Genomic DNA, 20,105 nt, shown 5'->3' with positions numbered 1-20,105 from the left:
ATAGAATCTCCGATTCCCTCCAATGCAGAAAGTACAGTTCAGACAATCGAGTCTGTAGGGAGACTCTGAACAGCATCTCAACCAGACCTAGCTCTCGTCTCTATCCCCGCAGGCCTCTGGCTTGTGATTTCAACTAAACCTGCTGGAATAAAACCTGGCATCGTGTGACTGCTGACCTTATTACCGCGTTACCCATGGCTAATTCACTTAACTTACTGAATTCACTCCCTGGACACATCAGCGCAATTTAACATGGCAAATTCACCTGACCTATAGAGTTAAGAGCAGTGCGAACCACTGAACAAATGTACCATCACATTGAACACTATCTGTATCATTTACACACTGGCAACTCCGCCCAGTGAAAGCAAGCTGCGCCCACCAACCCGAATTCAATGCATCCAAAAGCGGTTCTCCGCTGTACAACCTCAGTAGTTCTGCTGGAAATGTCTCTGCGCTCAGATCTGAATGAGTTTATTCTGTTTTCTTCCTCAGATTCCTGCTTTAAATAAACATATCAGTCAGGAACGACTCTATATAATGGTTTTCATTGCAAAACAAACACAATGTGCTGAAGTTACGTGTTTGCACTTTCACTGACACTGTCTCACCGGGAGCTGCAGTCCTTCCCCACTCTGATTCAGACAGCACAGTCCTTCCTGTGACATGTCCCATCGAGAATGGAAGGCCAGCCATTAATAACCTTCACTGGGGAACAGAGCGACAGGTTTAAAACATTTACGATGCCCCCAGCGGGGGATTGAACCCTGTGACAGGCGGGACACTAACCACGATACTGTGGAGGACAACAACATCGAAGGAGACCGTTCAGCCTGTTGTGGCCGCACTTGTCAAACACAACTGCTTAACGACCTGAATCAAGTTCCATCGTTTAGCCTATAATCTTACATGTTTTGGCATCGCAAATTAACATCTCAATTTTTTTTAAGGTGAGAATGATTTCCGCCTCTCTGACCCTTTCCGCAAATCTACTCTAACCTTTCTGCCTTTTCCCGAAATCTCTTGGCCCCAGTGTTCCATCCCTCCATCAATAACAAAGGCTTCTTTCAGTCTATCCCATCCATATCCCTCAGCATTTAGTACATCTCAGTCATGTCTTCTCCAATCTCCTCCGCTCGGCGACAAACAACCCCAGTCTGTCCAATCTCTCCTCACAACTGAAACTTTTCAGCCCAGACAATATCCCAGTGAATCTCTACTGCAACGTTCCCAGTGCGATCACATCCATGCAGTACTCTGAATTGCAGAACTGCACACAGTAATCTAGCTAGGGCCGAATGAACTATTTTTTCCTGTTCTGTTACAGTATGAGGGCGTCGCTGTCTCGGCAGTATTGATTGCTATCCCTAATTGCACAGCGGGCAGTTGAGACTCAACCATATTGTAGTGAGTGTGGAGTGACATGGAGGCCCGAGCAGGTAAGAATGACAGTTTCATTCCTTAAATGGCGTCAGATGGATTTGTTTTTTCTCAACAATTGAACATGGATATATAGGAGTTATAAGATTCGTAATTCCGGATATTTATTGAATCCCAATTCTACCACCGAGCATGGTCGGAGTCAAACCCAGGTCCCAGGTGTCTGAATTAATAGTTCAGTGTTCAGTGGTAATAGCGCTTGGCCATTGCAGAAAAGCAGTGAAACTGATCTTATCCAATTAAGTCGCTTTTCCCCGATACTGTTTTGTGCCAATTTTCTGAGCTTGACCCCCCGCAATAATATCTGGTCCACATCAGTAAAAGCTGCTACATGAGCATTGAACTCACAACAGTGGTAACCAAATGGATCAAATGGTCTGCAGGTCCCGATGGTGGGGTTGGAGCACGTTCACCCAGCAACAGTGACTGCAGCCATACAGACTGATCGGTATCAACGTGAGAGTCTGTATTAGATTCTGCAGTGCCTTAATGAAATAGGAAATGACTCCTCAAACACATGATGAAAGAGCTGCGCTCCGAAAGCTAGTGCTTCCATTAAACCTGTAAGACCATAACCTGGTTTTGGGTCATTTTTAACTTTGTACTCCACAGTCCAACACCAGCATCTCCAAATTAATGAAATGGGTATGGGATGGAAAGTTCGGTTCGTGATCGTAGGAGGGAAGAAATCTCTGAGAACGGGTGGATTTGAATTCTGACATATGAAACACAGAGATGTGAGCGAGCAGAGCTTGAAGGAAAAAAAACAATCACCTTGGAGAAAATCAAAACTTTAAAACAACTGATTCCTTTGTGTTTCACAAAAGACTGGGACACACAGAGCGATTGCTGCCGTGACTCGGATTCGAACCGAGGTTGCTGCGGCCACAACGCAGAATACTAACCACTATACGATCACGGCAACCCACAGACGAACACACAGAGCTCACGCAATAAGTACAATATCATAAGAAATGTTAGGCAGAGCACCAAATCCACAATATCAGTGCTTAGCGAACAGTGGCAGATATGTGGGAACTCAGAATGGGCTGACCGTTTAATATCGGTTCACCCAGTGGCTGTGGTGATTCCATCATTAATGTGTTGAAGGCTGAGATAAATAGATTTCTCCAAAACATCAAAGACTCCGGGGACATCAATGTGGACTTCAACAGTTTCCTCATTTCCCCTTCCCCCACCTCACCCCATTTCCAAACTTCCAGCTCAGCACTGTCCCCATGACTTGTCCTGACTTGTCCTACCTGCCTATCATCTATTCCACCTATCCATTCCACCCTTCCCCCCGACCTATCACCTTCATCCCCTCCCCCACTTAACTATTGTACTCTATGCTACTTTCTCCCCACCCCCTCCCTCCTCTCACTGATCTCTCCACCCTTCAGGCTCTCTGCCTGAATTCTTGATGACGAGCTTTTGCCCGAAACGTCGATTTTACTGCTCCTCGGATGCTGCCTGAACTGCTGTGCTCTTCCAGCACCACTAATCCAGAATCTAATTTCCAGCATCTGCAGTCATTGTTTTTACCAAGCTTTTGTTGAAATGTATGCTTCAATAGCAATGCAGTTTAACATCGGTGACTTCTCGAGTTTCCCCACACAAGGCAGTAACCACTGCTGCCACATTGTCCCAGTTCCCTGCCCCAGAATCAGAGGAACTGAGTGGCGCAGTCGCGAATAACCAACTTGAAATCAAGATGGGAATGAGGTCGCAGAGATACTCGATGGCTCAAGAGAGGCAACCGGAGAATGCAAGGTATTTCTATGATGGTTTAGAGGCGCAAGCAATTCCAAGATTGGGAGTGCTCCTGGTCAAAAGCGGGGCAGAAGGGAAAATCTGTTCCCGTTTATAATAACAGCGATCTACAGTGCATCTTGCTGAGACAGCTGAGTGCCACAACTGGAGCGTGAGCAGCTGGTTTGAAGTTTAAATTTGCTTCATTATCACCCACTTCCGTGGAATGAATTGCTTTCACCATTTTTATTTCCAATTGTTTTATATCTCCCTGTAGTCTGCAGCTTTCTTTCTCATGGTTAATTGCATGACTAACTGTTCTATGATCTGCACACTGCTAAATCACGGCAACTACAAGTAAATATGAAACATTGATCTATATGAGAAAACAGTGGAACTCACTGCAGACATGCTTCATAGGTTTGCAGGTGACACCAGAATTGTAGACAGTGAGGAAGATGATCTAAATTTCAAAAGGATCTTAATCCAATGAGTCGTTGGACTGAAAAATGTAACATGGAGTTCAATCTGGATAAATGGAAGGTATTGCATTTTGGTACAACAAAAAGAGTATGGCTTTGCGGATGTTGGAGAACAGGGAAGCTCGGAGTGCAGGTACATAATTCCTTGTAATTTGCATTACCAACAGACAAGATGGTTCAAAGGCATTTAACATACGTCCCTTCATTGCTCAGTCCTTTGTGTATAGTAGTTGGGACGTTATGTTGAAGTTTTGCAGGACATTGTTGAGGCGTCTTCTGGAATTTTATGTCCAGTTCTGGTCGCCCAGTTGTGGGAATGATATTATTCAGCTTGAATAGGTCCACAAAAGGTGTGCACGCTTGTTGCTAGTGGACGTTTTGAGTTATAATGAAAGGCTTGATAGGCTGAGACTATTTTCAGATTCGAGATTGGGGTGCTGGAAAACCACATCAGGTAAGGCAGCATCCGAGGAGCGGGAGAATATTTTTTTTTCGCGCAAGTGTCGTTCATCAGGCTCTTTCCCGAAACGTCGATTCTCCTGCTCCTCAAATGCTGCCTGATCTGCTGTGCTTTCCCAGCACAACACTCTCGACTCTGATCTCTCATCTGCAGTTCTCACTTTCTCCTAGTTGAGACTGTTTTCACTCTCGGTTAGGGGTTTGAACGGCGACCTGACAGAAGTTTATGAATTATTGAGAGACAAGTTTAGAGTTAATGATAGCTGCCTTTTCCCAGGAGGGGGATTTCAAGACGAGAGGGCATATGTTTAAGATGAAAAGAGATTTTAAAAAAAAAGACGTGCGGCATTTTTATAGGGAAGGTGTTTAACGTGTGTAATTAACTTGCTGAGGAAGTAATGGATGAGCGTACGTTTGCAACATTTAATGGGCAATTGATTCCAAACATGAATGGGAAAGTGGGATTTTTAAAATAAATGTATTCATGCCGAGTACGTCAGTTATTTCCCAGAGGACACTTAAGAGTCAACCACGGTATTATCCATCTGGAGTCTCCTGTGAGACAGAGCAGATGAATATGGCAGTTTGCTTCCCGAACTGGCATGAGTGAATCAGATGGGATTTTCCACACAACTGATTCAGGTCATCAAGAGACTCTTCAATTCCAGGTGCGTATTGAATTCAAACTCCACCATCTGTCATGCCAGGACTTGAATTCTTTGTGCCCAAAATATTACCTGTTTTTTTGGATTAACAACACAGTAATAAAACTACAAGGGCATTATAACCACTTAACGGGTACAGGAGGAGGCAGATGTGACAAGGTTAGTTTGGCAGTATGTACAGCATGGATTGTTTGGACTGACGGGCCTGTTTTCATGCTGTATGACTCTATGATTGACGCTATGGAGCAAATAGCTGTTTGGGATTAACAGCAGCATTGATAGCATAATCGAACAACTGATAGGATATGTAGTCCTGCTGGCGTCTCGGAGTTTGTTTTGCTCAGTGATCCCTTCCCACACATGGGAGTGGTGAACGGTCTCTCCCCAGTGTTACTGATTAAATGAGTTTCCATTTCTGTGGTTAATTGAATCCCTTCCAGAAGTTCCCACATTGCCCTGCTTTTTCTGTGGTATCATCGTCTTTTTTTTTCTACCCAGGGTGAACGATCCTTTCAAATTGTGTCCACACAGATACAAATCCCGTTTTCCATGTTGTTAAGGTGTTTTCATTGTTTCTCATTAACCCACAGGGTGTGAGTATCACTGGTCAGGACAACATTTATTCTTCGCCCCTCGTTCGTTGCTGTCTGGCTGCACCACAAACCCGGGTGCGATCCCAGCCTCGGGTGTCTGTCTGTGGGCAGTCTGCACATTCTCTGTGTGTTTGTGTTTTTATTTCTCCCTCTGACTTAAGATGTGCCAGTTACAGGGATCAACAATGGAAAATGCAGGCTTATGGGACAGGGAGTACCGTGGGGTCTGGTGTGATGCGCTTCGGATGAATGTGTGGACTGGAAGGGCCGACAAGTCTGCTTCCCTCACAGTGGGGATTCTTGGATTAAGGGTCAGCTAATGTTTTTTTTTCTGGTCCTGGAGTCTCTCGTAGGCAGGACTGGGTGAAGATGGTAGAATCCCCTGCATAAGGGACATGGATGAATGAGATTGCAGCAAATTAAAGTCATGATCTCTGTTCCTGAGGTCAGGCTTGCATTTCAGGTTTTATTCGTCGAACTTAAACATCACCCTTTCCGTGTTCCAACCCCCAAGGATGACGAGTTTAAAATATTACCCCAACACCACCTTCTCCAGGTTGAAATCTTGACTGTGTGGAAGAAACTGATACTGAGCTAATGCAAGCAAATGTAGCTGCCACCACCAGTGTTGGAAACACAGATCCAAATAGAAAAATCATCTTTTAAACCCACCACTGCAAAGTTCAGGGCTGAACACGCTCCACTTGTGCCACTCAGCTGTCTTAGCAAGATGCACTGGAAATCGCTATGAGACTATAAACGGGAACAACCGTTCCCTTGAGCAGGAGCACACTCAACCAAGGAATTTCTTGCGCCTCTATACCATCGTAGAAGTACAGCACGCTCACCTATTGCATCACTGGAACCAGAGAGTAACTCCGCGCACACATTCCCATCCCCATTTCCGGTTGGATCTGGGCGGCTGTGCCGATGTTAAGCTAAAATGCTATTGAAGCAAACATTTCAACAATACCCTGTATGGCCCCTCGAGTCTTGGATGTTTTGTCGAAATCGATCAATCTCAGTTTTCAACATTCTCATTCAAGGGATCTCCACAGCCTCTGAGGACATCCAGCTGATAGATTCAGCTCATTCTCAGTTCCCACATGTCTGTCACTGTTCGCTGAGTACTGATATTGTACATTTGCTGTTCTTCCGAACATTTCCTCTGCTAGTGTACTTATTTCTGCTTGCAAGCATCCTGTTCTGTGGTTACTGTGATCGTGGTTGTCGGTATCTTGCATTGTGACCACAGCAACCTCGATTTGAAACCAAATCACGGCACTAAGTGTTCTCTCCGTTGTCCTTTTTGTGACACACGTTAATAAATTAATTGTTTTACCTTCAAGTTCCGCTCTCTCGCATCTCTGCGTTTCATATATCAGAATTCAAACGCACCCGTTGTCAGAGATTCCGGTCCTTCCCACGATCATTAAACCTCCTGACCGTCCCTCCCCCCATTTCTCTGAGGCAATGCACAATCTATCACTCTCTTTCACATTCATACTGTTCTCTCTGTGCTGCTGCTGTGGTTACTGTTGTTGGGTGAACGTGCCCCAATCCCACCATCGGGAGCTTCAAACAAGTCGATCCATTTGGATACCGGGGTTGTGAAGTCAATCTCCATGTAGCAGCTTTTACTGACATAGGCCAGATACAATTGTAGCGTCAGGCTCATGGAAAATACCCAGGGCAGTTTTGGTGAAAAGACATTTCATTGGAAAAGATCAGCTTTTATGGCTTTCTGCGTTGTTCTTGTGATAATTTCATAGGACTGATAATCCAGAGACCGAGGTAATAGTCTGGGTACTCGGGCTTGAATCCCACCATGTCATGATCGTCAAATTTGGATTCAAAAAATATCTGCAAGGAAGAATCTAATGACTACTATAGATCCATTGACAATTGTTGAAAACAAAATCTGTTTCACTGATGTCATTTCGGGATTGAATTTGCTATCCTTACTTGGTCTGGGCTGCATGTGACTTCAGACTCATAACAATATGGTTGAGTCTCAACTGTCCTCTGGGCAATTCGGAATGGGTAATACATTCTGCTTAGCCAGAATCGCCCTCACACTAATCCAGAAATTTTGAAACAAATGCTCATTAAGCTCAAGCAGGAGTGTTGTGTGCAGTTTTGCAAGTCACATTATAGCAGGGATGTGATCACACTGAGAAAATTGCAGGAGATATTTCCCGGGATATTGTTTGGGCTGAAGAGTTTCAGTTGTGAAGAAAGACAGGACAGAGTGGAGTGTTTGTCGCAGTGTAAAGGAGATGTAGACAAGACATGATTGAGTTAGGGTATGGACAGGGTTGACTGAACGAGTTTCCCATTGATGGAGGGATCGATTAGCAGGGGCCAGAGACTTAAGGAGAAAGACAGAAAGCTTTGAGAAGATGTGCGGAAAAGCTTTATCAGCCAGTGGGTGGTTGGAATTTGGAATACACTGTCTGCATATTTCAGAGCGGCAGAAACCCTTATAACCTGAATAAATATTCAGATATGAACTTTTGAAGCCAAGACATTTAAGGCAGTGGGGTAAGCATTGTGAAATGGGATTCAGTTAATTAGGCAGTTGTTTTTGACAAGTGTGGCCACATTTGAAGGGCCTCCTTTGACACTCTTGTCCTCAGTAGTATAATGGTTAGCTGCCCCGCCTCTCACAGGGCTCAATTTTCTGCTGGGGACAGTGTAAACGTTTTAAAACTGTCGCTCCATTCCCAAGTGCGGGTATTGATACTTGTCGTTCCATTCTCGATGGGGCATGTTACAGGAAGGACAGTGCTGCCTGAATTAGTGTGAGAAAGGGCTGCAACTCTCAGGGAGGCAGAGTGTCAGTGAACAGCCAAACACGTGACTTCTGCAAACTTCACCTTGTGACTGCGTTGGAATGAAGAACGTTTGACAGACTTGTTCCGGATTGAAGTGTTTACTAGAAGCAGGAAGCCGAGGAAGAAACAACATAAACGCATTCAAATATGAGTGCAGAAACATTTCCCGCAGCACGAATGAAATTGTAAAGGACAGATTAGCGTTTCAATACATTGAATTTGGGTTCATTTGTTTTGATGAGGCTGTAACCAGGGTATAAAGCCATTAAAAATGATACAGCATTTGCTCAGTATGATGGAACATTGTCTCAGTAATTCGCACTGCTATTCAGTGTGACGGTTAGGTTGATTGGCAAAGTTAAATTGACCTCTCGTGTCCAGGACTGAATTAAGTAAGTTAGGTGAATTAGCCACGGGGAAGGTGGGGATAAGGTCAGAAGTCACAGGACGTCAGGTTATACTCCAACAGGTTTATTTGAAATCATAAGGGGGAGGGATTCCCCTTCTTCAGGTGAAATATCAGGAAATAGCGAGGGGAGCTGGATCTGGGTGAGATGCTCTTCAGAGAGTCGACACTGGCTCGATTGACTGAAATGCTCTTTCTGCACTGTCGTATTCCATGATTCTATGAATTGATAATGACGCTATTTACTAGGGTTAGCCATTAGAGAAGATGCTGATGGAGCTGTACTGAGGATGAGATTTTATTCACTTGTCTTCTTGAAAAATTGAGAACCATTATCCCTGAACCAAGGAAGACTTAATTGGATTTATTCAGCTTATGAAATGTTTGGACAGAGTAAATAGGTGGAAAATTCCCTCTTTCAAGTCAGTAAACATCGAGATGTCAGGCATTCAAAGCCTTTGATAAAAACCTTTGAAGGACAAAGAAATGATGAGAAATGAATCGCTGTCACTCCGAGAATCTGTTTTTCAAAATATTTGGAAAGGCACATTTGGTGACATACAAGGAATAAATTTCACAAGGAGAGAGACAGCGTGTGGCTAGGTGAAGGTGTAGGGTTGGGGTGTAGTCGGTCAGAAGTTGCAGGGAAACAATGTCTAAGTTGGTTGTCTTTAAATGTAAAGAAATTTCTTTCATGTGTGCAACTGAATAAGATTCGGTTCCAAAACTCTGCATTTTGAAAGATTTGGCATAATATTCCACCTAAAGCATTGTAAATGGAACTGAGTGGAATTTTATTTATTGTGAACGGAACATAATGCATAGGAAGTGACCAGTTGCTTGGAGATCGACTTCCTGCTTTCATCACATGCGTTAAGGATGTGAGAACAAACACCATGATGTTTGATCCATTTAATACTCAGTGAAATCTGCCAAAGCAACGAGCAACAAAACTGGTGGGTTTTCTTTTGCGCTTTAACCCTTTGTTTTTCTAAGCAGTATTTTCCTTAAGCTGAAATAAAGTCAGAGCAAATTTGAATACAACATTAATCGTTCCAATGAGATATATCTAATTAACTTCTGATAATTACAACGAACATTGTGAGAATTCAGCAAAATTAAAATGAAATGAACAAATCAGCATTTCTTGCGATTTAATCCAATTCATGTTCAGCCATATGAGAAAGGCCATTGAGCGACAACATCGCCTTTATTTCACTCACCATGGCTGCTTCTTCACCTGAGAGAGAAAGTGACTGAAGTAATTATGAGTCAAATGTAAGTGTAAATATGACGGAAAATTCTTGTCCTGTTTCATTCTGACACAGTTCTGACTCAATGTATTAATGACAGCTATTCATTCTGATCAGCATGGCTATATATTGGAATTTGCTGTTATTATAATTCTCGTGAAAGCAGTAACACAATGGTGTGGATTCGACTCCGCTCTGGAACTTTCTCATCCATGACTTTCAGCACATGTAACCTGATGAGGTCACATGTCACCCCACGACAAAATGTGCAGAGGAGACTGTGAGATTACGGTGCTGGGTTATTATACCGCTGTACTCCACATTCATGGGTTCGAGTCACACTCTGGTTGCTAACTTTACGCACCGCGGTTTTCCTTTGCACCTCCCACGTCTGGTATACACTGGATCGAGAATCTTGTTCTTGCCCTTCACTGCAAAGGAGATTCACAAATAATCGACACCACATGAATGTCGAAATGAAGAGTAAGAGCAGTCATTCTATTCAATTGTAGATGAAATTGGTGTAATGAGAAGGAAAGCATTTTTCTTTCCGCCCGACATTCCATCGTGTCTTTCTATGATTATACATCGAAACAAAGAGAAAAAAATAACAAGAGATCGGGAGCACAAGTTTATCCAGTGGGGTTGTTCATGAGTATTTTAACCTGATACTTCACACAAAAATCTGATCAGTATTTCAAACAGTCACTCGGAATTGGAACCGCAGGAAATTTCTCCAATGAAACGAACCTTTCATTCTTTCACAAATTTCTGCTGTGTGTGAATCATACAACGATCCATCATCCAGCGTGATCACTGACGTTGCCAACTATATAAGATCGAGCAACTTCCTTCAGCAATCACAGCTTCTGTACACAGCCACCTGTGCTGTGCCCAGTATCATTTGTTGCCCCCAGGTCGCAGCACATTTTTTCTTCCTGAGTTTATGAGCTTTGTTCCTGATCTGTCTGATCTGTTTAATAAACCTTTTCTGTCACTTCATCCCATCCCCTCACACTTCTGAACTTATGAATAAAATAAGGCGTTAGACGAAAAGTTAAACCAAATGGAAGTATGCTATTCAGCCCAAGGAGTCTGCCCCACCATTCAACGAACTCATGGATGATCTGATTTGGAGATGCCAGTGTTGGACTGGGGTGTTCAAAGTTAAAAATCACACAACACCAGGTTATAGTCCAACAGGTTTAATTGGAAGCACTAGCTTTCGGAGCGATGCTCCTTCATCAGGTGATAGTCACCTGACTATCACCTGATGAAGGAGCGTCGCTCGGAAAGCTCGTGTGCTTCCAATTAAACCTGTTGGACTATAACCTGGTGTTGTGTGATTTTTAACATAGTTGCTCTGCTAGTCTTGAATCCCTTTCTGCTCACTTAGCTCGACAAAGTTTCATCATCTTTCTGATTAACTATCTGGCACAGTTTGAAAATACCCAACCACACAGTCTCAACAGCGGTTATTGGAAATTGCCACAGATTCTTTGACCCCTGAACAAAGGAATTACTCCTCAGTTCTGAATTGAATGGGCAATATCTAATTCTGAGATTATGACCTCTGGTGCTCTCCTCAGAGCACAGAGCAAGCCACCTGCCCGTATCTACCCTGTCAAGGTCCCATTTATAATTGTTATTATGTGATTATAAAGTTCCCCTCCTCGTCCTTTGTTTGAAGGAGAATAATCCCAGCCTCACCAATCATTTCACGAAGTTCTACTGTATACAGAGTTAGCAACATGTTAGTAAGTCTGTGCTGTACCTTACATATTATTAAGACAGGTGGAGAAATTTCGGCGAGGAAACGGGTTGATATTTCAGGCGCCGACGGGAATTGGAACTTGAAATCAGAAAGTGATTAGAATTGGATTGACCCACAGGACCAAATACAGCGAAGATAACTCTGACAAATGAGAATCTAATCATATTTGATTGACATTCAATGGCTTCAATGTAACTGAATTCCTCCGTGTAATCGTCCTGGAAGCTAGTATTTAGGAGAAATGGAACCTGACCGCCCATATAAAGAAGTTGAAGACAAAAACCTGTCCGTGGGTCGACTTTGTTTGATTATTAACTCAACTCTTGTCTCCGTGAAGCCTACATCGTCTGCAACACACAAATTAGATGTTGAACAGAACTCTCTCCATTTGCCGAGGGGCGTGTAGCTTCAATACCACTGAAGGAACTGGGCACCCTCCACGACAATGCAGTCACTGAACTGTATATTGTTCAACACCTGAATATTTCATCCATTAACTGCTAAGGCACAATTGTAGCAGAGTGCACCACATAGAAGATTCACTGGAGTAAGTCATCTAGGCTTTATTGACAGAACCTTCAAAGCTCAAATGTTGTACTGACTATAAGGACAAGGTTGAAGATGCACTGAACCTTCACCATTTGCAAATTACCCTCTAAGGTACATACCAGCATGACCTGGAGAGGAATGAGTGGTAAATTCATTGAGTGGTGCAGTAGTTTGATGGGCAAAGATTGATACTTCAGCCCTCTATCTTTCATCTTTCAATGTTTAAAAATGTAGATTATTGCATGGACCAGACTTGTGCTCGTTCCTTTAGTTGTTTCCTAAACTGGCAGTTGCTAAAGATCGAATATCATCCACAGTCTGTGGTCAACAGCAGAAAATATCCAAAAAACATCCCTAACAACTTATCTCCCTGTCTAACATTCTTCAGGGATCTGTGAATGTCCACTCCAAGATCTCGTTGTTCCTGTACACCACTCAGAATCCTCACTGTTATTGTTACAACTCCCCAAATTCACTACCACTCATTGGTCTGGATTCAATTCCATTCACTATTTTTCCTTTCCACCTGATGGATACATCCCTGCGGCCCCTGACATTACCCATCATAGTCAACTGCACGACTATGTATCATCAGTAAACGTCTAAATCATTACTCCCAAAAAACAGTTTGAATGATTGATCTACATCAGGAAACAGTGGTACTTCACTGGGAACAAGCATCCAAACATGGTTCCTTGCTGCATGGGATGAACAACTGCCATGTTCCAATCTCCAAGGGTTGCTAGCCCAGTATCTCACCACTACATTTGCAGATGACACAAAGATTGGTGGAGTAGCCAGAAAACAGAGGGGACTGTCAAAGAATGAAGGGGAATATAGATAAACAGAAGAGTTGAGCGGAGAAGTGGTAAATGGCGTTCCATCCAAGCAAATGTGAGGTGATGATTTTGGGAAGTCAAATTCCAGAGCCAGGTATACGATAAACGGAAGAGCCTTGGGTAAACTTGATGATAAGAAAGATCTGGGAGTTCAGTTCCTTTGTACCCTGAAGGTGACTACACAGGTGGATAGAGTGGTCAAGAAGGCATATGGCATGCTTGCCTTCACCGGATAGGGCATTGAGTATAAGAGGAGGCAAGTCCTGCTAAAATTGTACAAGAGTTTGGTTCGGCCGCGTTTAGAATACTCTGTACCGTTCTGGTCGCCAAATTACCAAAATTATTTGGACGTTTAGGAGAGAATGCGGAGAAGGTTTACGCAGATGTCGCCAGGTATGGAGGATGCAAGCTCTGAAGAGAGGTTGAGTAGGTTACTTCTGTTTCATTAGAAAAAACGAGATTGAGGGGACCTGATTGAGGTCTACAATATCATGAAGGGTGAGAGAGATAAGCACAGACAGAATGGATAGAGATAAGCTTTTTCCCAAGATGAAGGATTCAATAATGAGGGGTCAAGCATTCAATGAGAGAGTTGAAACGTTTAAGGGAGATAGACATGGAAATTATTTTACACAGAGGGTGGTAGGTGCTGGAATGCATTGCCAGCAGAGGTAGTAGAGGCAGACATGGTAGATTCATTTCAGGTGCGCCTGGACAGATGCACAAGTAAGTGAGGAGCAGAGGGATATGGATGCTTAGAAATTGGACGACATGTTTAGATAGTTTATTTGGATTGGCTCAGGCTTGGCCGTCCAAAGGGCCTATTGCTGGGCTGCACATTTTCTGTATTCTTTGTTATTCTTTGTTCACTGCACGACCAACTGTGCGTTACAGGTGAAGTATTGTTACTTCTGCAATCATAATTACTTATGCAAGGTAAATGAATTCACAGCAGTGCACAATTGTTTCAATCAAGAGCTGAGTCCACAAGAATGATACCTATGTGAAGGAAATATATAATTGTTTTCATATTAGCTAAAATGTGCAAACAAGAATGAAAGGTGCCTACAAACAATGGTGGATGGTACAGACAAATAGTTAAGGTGCTGTGAGGATATAGGTTAAGCCAGATATGCTTGTACAAGCAGTAGTTACAAGCATTTGTTTCCCATTTCTGCAAAAACAGAAAACAAACCCCAATTAAAAAGTCGTAAGATTCAATATGTTTGGGGAAAGGGAGGAAATGTCATAAGTGGGTGAAATAGATCGCAGAGAATGAGGATATACCTAACAGTTGACCACAGCCAGGATGTGGTGAAAAGGCCAAGTAAAACCTGTACTTTGTTATGCACAACGCCGGATAAGGCAAGAGAGAAGCAATAGTAATGGGCACCGGGTTTGGAGTAGTGACTCCTATGTACTTGCTAAACTCTGCGTGTCTATTTCAGGCACCACGATTGCAAGCATATAATAAACATACTGATTGCTTCAGATCTTGTCTCGCACTGAGATTATTGAAGTTTCTCACAACTGGGGGATTGTCCGGGATATTCTTCCATCCCCGGGAGGAGTGGCTGGCCCTGGACACTGGGAAGATGCCCACCATTCACAATTGAGGAGCAGTTTCTGGTCCCGGTTTTGTCCGCTCCCTTGGGCGACTGGTACGAATCCCACAAGAGAGATATCTGAATCAGACAGTGAAAGGAGGTCGATAAAAAACTTGAGAAAAAAAGGGCCAGGCAACTCTGTGCACAGACAACGTCAGAAAACTGACTTTTAAGTATTGCCTTGGTGGCCGGGAAAAGGGGTATTTAATTGCTGAGGGACTGGTGAGGGCCCCGAGAAATGGGGGGTAGACAGAGTAAGTCGAACTGTCACGGAGTAAAGGAAGAAAACGTCCCTGGTAACATTCCTCCTGAAAGTCCGTTGGGGAGGATGTTGCGGGAATGGACAAGTAAGACTTGTACAAGGGAAAAAGATAAAAAGAAAATGATTAAATATTTTTGTTTAGTATGGACCAAAGAACCAATTCTTCATCCGGCTGTCTTCTGGCCAAAGTATATTCGGATGACGATTGTGTATTTCAGAATTTAGATTTGCATGCGAATAAAAAACAAACTTTTAGTCAAGAGGAGGCGGACTATGTGTCCTGTTGGAAGGGCAGTTTGGGAATGATGGTAGTAAAGACAAAGGATTCCCCCTCTGCCCCACCCAGTCCCTGGGATCCATTTGCCTGCTTGCACTCTCCCCCTCCCCGCCCCCCCACGTACCATAAAATCAGATGAGGTGAAAATGGGGGAGGAGGAGAGACAGACCGACAGGGACAGGTAATGGATGACCCTCAAGAGGAGGACGAAGGGGCGGTGGACGGGGATGTTGTTTTTCCCGACCCTCAATCCTCAGCAAAAGAAAGGGAAGATAAAGTAGATGTAAAGAAGGCCTCTGGAGTATCTGAACCAAAGCCTAAGGGGGAAAAACAAAAGCAAAAAAAAGGGGAAGAACGGGAGGTACCAATAGGGTACAAAGAGGTTGGGTTTGTAAGTGCCCCCTTCACCAGTGGGGAGGTCAGAACGTTTAAAAAGGAGATGAAGGTCCTGGTTGAGTATCCGGTCAGGTTGCCTGAAAAAATTGATCAATTCTTGGGGCCCTGTCTGTATACGTGGACTGAGTTAATGTCTATTTTGAATATACTATTTACTGGGGAAGAAAGGGGACTTTGCCAGGAGCAGCCATTAAAATATGGGACAGGGAACTTCCCATTGGGGATGGGGATACTGGACAGGAAGAGACGGAGTTTCCCCTCAGAGACACCCAGTGGGAAAATAAAAACCCAGAGCATAGGGAAGAAACGAGGGAATTGAAAGACCTGATGCTAAAAGGTATAAGAGTGTCAGTTCCGAAGTCACAGAATTTGAATAAAGCCTTTGAAGTTACAGAGGAGAAAGATGAGACTCCCTTAGCTTTCTTACAAAGATTAAGAGACTCAATGCAGAAATACTCTGGAATGAATCCTGAGGACCCAGTGGGTCTTTTCAAAGTACATTTTGTGACAAAGGTATGGCCAGACACAGAGAAAGACACTGAAGATAGAAGGGAGGAGCGAAACACCATTAGATGAATTGTTAAGAGAGGCACAGAAAGTGTAGATTGGATAAATTACATTTTCTATAATCAACAGAAATTTATAAATTATACAAGTGATGCAGTTGAAGGAATATCAGAACAGCTTGATGTGACAAGTAGGATGGCATGGGAAAACAGAATGGCCCTTGGTATGATTTTAGCAGAAAAACTCTGTGTGTGTGTGATGTCATGAGGAAGCTGTTGCAACTTTATTCCTAATAACACTACACCTGCTGGTTAAATTACTCGGGCATTAAGGGGATTGACTGCCTTAGCAGAGTAACTGGCTGAGAGTTCAGGAGTAGACACATCTCTCACGGGATGGATTGAATCATGGTTTGGAAAATGGAAGGGGGTGGTGGTTTCCATCCTTACTTCCCTGATAGCAATAGTCGGGGTATTGGTAGCCATTGGCTGTTGTATCATGCCCTGTATACGAGGACTTACCCAAAGACTGATTGAGACAGCTTTAATAAAACAAATGCCCCGAAAAGGCAATCAGGCAGAGGAACTTTGTCGATTAAATAATGAGGGATGAGTGAGACCAAGATGGATGAAATCTCCGGAATGATGCTTGTGAATTTTGGGGGCAATGCTTAAAAGAAAAGTGCAGAAGATAACAAATGGTAATTAAAGAAAAAGGGGGAAATTGTAGGATCTAGGTAAAGCAGTGTTACTTCTGCAATCATAATTATTTATGCAAGGTAAATGCACTCACACCAGTGTATAATTGTTTCAACCAAGAGCTGAATCAACAAGAATGAAAATTATGTGGAGGAAATATATAATTGTTTTAGTATTAGCTAAAATGTGCATACAAGAATGAAACGTGCCTGCAAACAATGGTAGATATTACAGACAACGAGATAAGGTGCTGGTGGGATGTAGGTTAAGCCAAATATGCTTGTACAAGCAGTAGTTATAAGCATCTGTTGCCCACTTTTGCAAAAACACAAAAGCAAACCCCAATTAAATGGTCATAAGGATCAATATGGTTGGGAAAAGGGAGGAAATGTCACAAGTGATGGATTTAGATAGAGGTGATGGAGGATATACTTAACAGTGGGCCGCAGCAGGATCCGGTGAAATGGCGAAATAAAACTTGTACATTGTTATGCACAAGGCCGGATAAGGCAAGCGAGAAACAATAGTAATGGGCACCCGATTTGGAGTAGTCAATCCTATACAAGATATGTATTTGCTAAACACTGTGTGCCTTATTCCAGGCACCACGCTTGCAAGCGTCCAATAAACATACTGATTGCTTCAGATCTGGTCTTGGACTGAAATTATTGAAGTGAGTGAGCTGTGTTTCTCACACTCTGTAATTTAACTTTACTGTGCTTTCTATTCACTCAAGTTCTCATATTAAATGCTCCTCGTTTTCTTCTTAACTTTGAGACAAATCTCAAAATTCCAGGCACAATAAAAGCGATATGAATTATAAATTATTATCTGGGCAAGAGAACCAATAAACAGCTATATTGACCTCTTGAACATCCGAGATATTTGAATGAAAAAGCAATGCCTTTCAAAAAAATCTTTGGATGTCTGTATCCTTTTTCAATTCATTAATCCTGCAAATAGCTTATAATTGTCAATTGATCTCTCTTAATGAGTATCTAATCAATGTCATTGCAAACCACCGAAAAAATTGAAACTTTTATTTGTTAAAATGAAAAGATTCATTCTCAATTCGTTATTAAAACAATAAGTGAACCATATTTTACCTGTCCACTAAGGTCAAGTGACCTATCGCCCATAATTGAACATTCTAAATATTCCTACAGCTGGAGAAATCGGAGCTAAAAAGGCCAAACTAAATCAAACATTAGACAAAATAATCAGGTCTAGAAAACTGTGGAAAGCCCAGTCAAAGAGGTCACAAAGGTTCGAGAGATCCAATCACAACCAGCCCGAGAGTTGTGCTTTGGAGAGTTTGAAGCAGACTTCCTGGCACCTTGACTTGCATCCAATGTCTGAGCGTTATACACCTCGCTTGAAAATTATGACAAGTGAAGGGTGTTTTGTACGAAACCCATTGAATGCTTAGAATCCAGAATTTTGGTAAAATGTTGTGAAACATTTCCCTGATCATGGGAATCAGCTCAACATTATTGAAGTCAAAGTACTCCTAATGGTCTTCAAGACCACCTAATTACTGTTCGGTGAAAAACACTTTGTACGTGTCTAATTGTTCTCAGGTTTAATTATCACAGCAAACATCACAGTCTCACCAGATCCAAAGATATGTAAGAGAAACCTTATTATAATTTAAACACTAGATCTTTTCCAGACCCATGATGACACCTTATTTCTTCTGACTGAGGATACTACGAGTAACATTTATCGAGATGAAGCTAGTCCTGAATATAGGATTTTTTTTCTGATAGATTTCCAATCCAAAACTTATGATAACAATGTAATTGTGGCTCATTCATTGTCAACAGATTCCCATTAAACGTATTTATCTGTTTATTCAGAGACACTATTGAAACAAATACGTTGATAAATGCTGTTGACTGTATGTTTCTGTGAAAATAAACCTTCCTTATTGACTTATTTTCTTTATAATTCTGACTCAAATGTCTAAATATTGATGATATGAAAAATTGCATGAATTAAATACAATGCAGAATTTGTTCTTGTTATATATTGTATTTCTCCAGAAGAAAAGTAGAGAAACCAAGTATAGAAATCTTGAAGATCTGAGAATTTTGAATGACAAACCATTTCTGATCAACATCCACTGAATGTCTAATGTCTTTCCATATCATCATGCCAGAATTTGCAGTCTCAGCTGACAGATTAAGAAATATCTAGTCAACATCAAAGCAAATCCATTTAGCAATATTGAATCATTTACTTTGCCAAAGTTCTAAAATTAATTATCAATTCATTGTCATTCCAAAAATCACACAGCAATTCAGTTTAGGTTTTGTAACAAACATCGTCAAATTCACATTTTAATTTATTCCAGTATTTCTTAGTGTTAATATTTAAAAAAAGGATAGTAGTTCCCTTATTCCAGGATAACACAAACACAACCTAATTAATGATTCCCTATCCAACACTCAAAGATAATATCTGGTCCCTTCTCATTTGAATGTTCACAGAAATTATTGGATTAATATTCGTCCTTACATATTGAGACGTCTGATTATTTTACACTCCAACAAATGCTGTTCATTTTTACACATGACGGGCAGCTATATGAGATTTCTAATCATTTTTAAGTTTGCTATGAAATGTTTCTAAGATTAATTGTTGCTTATATCTAATATTTAAGAATTGATCAATTCCAGTATATCCAGCTTTAAGTGTGAAATTAAGGCTCAGTAACGTAAACGTATTGCATTGTACAGAAACCAATGATAGCGAATGGTGATTTTTATTTCAATACTTGAATCTTAGTTAATTTGCTGTCCTGGGCATGGCTTGCCCCAACCTGGAATAGAATGGTCCATATTGGCTCATACAAAATGCCTGACAATCAAAAACAGGCAGCCTACCTTAGAACTAAAATACAAGGTGTCAGGGGATGATAAACTCGACTAACATTCTGTTCCAGCCTTAAATTAAAAGAAAGCACACTACCAATTGACCTACTCCAACGCCAGGACAACAGCATTCCAGACATTTCTTAATAAGAGCATGCCGACATGCAGACAAATGACCAATCCTGATCTTCATAAATGAAAGGATTATTGTCGCAGGAAATGAATACACAGCAGCTGCAGGGTGCAGCCCAGTTACCTCACTAAGCAGCTATCATGACAACAGAAGAGTTCATTTGTCAGATATAGTTATTATTTTACAGTTACTCAGAATATTAAACAAAGGTTCTAATTACAGATTTTTGAGTATAATAGGGGAAATTTGCAACATAAGTTTGATACATGTAACCAATGCCTACTAAAAACATTATAGAAA

General features: G+C 41.9%; 1 non-coding gene across 1 annotated transcript; it reads right to left on the bottom strand.

The window, feature by feature from the left end:
• Window positions 1–2,290: 2,290 nt before the first annotated feature.
• Window positions 2,291–2,362, bottom strand: trnah-gug (transfer RNA histidin (anticodon GUG)). Its single transcript has one exon. It is a non-coding gene; the product is annotated as a tRNA-His (tRNA).
• Between the last annotated feature and the right edge of the window lie 17,743 nt (window positions 2,363–20,105).

This window comes from Chiloscyllium punctatum, chromosome 31, assembly GCF_047496795.1.
Source record: "Chiloscyllium punctatum isolate Juve2018m chromosome 31, sChiPun1.3, whole genome shotgun sequence".
In the NCBI taxonomy this organism is placed as follows: domain Eukaryota; kingdom Metazoa; phylum Chordata; class Chondrichthyes; order Orectolobiformes; family Hemiscylliidae; genus Chiloscyllium; species Chiloscyllium punctatum.
The sequence above is the reverse complement of the archived record's forward strand: the minus strand, read 5'-3'. Positions and strand labels throughout refer to the sequence as shown.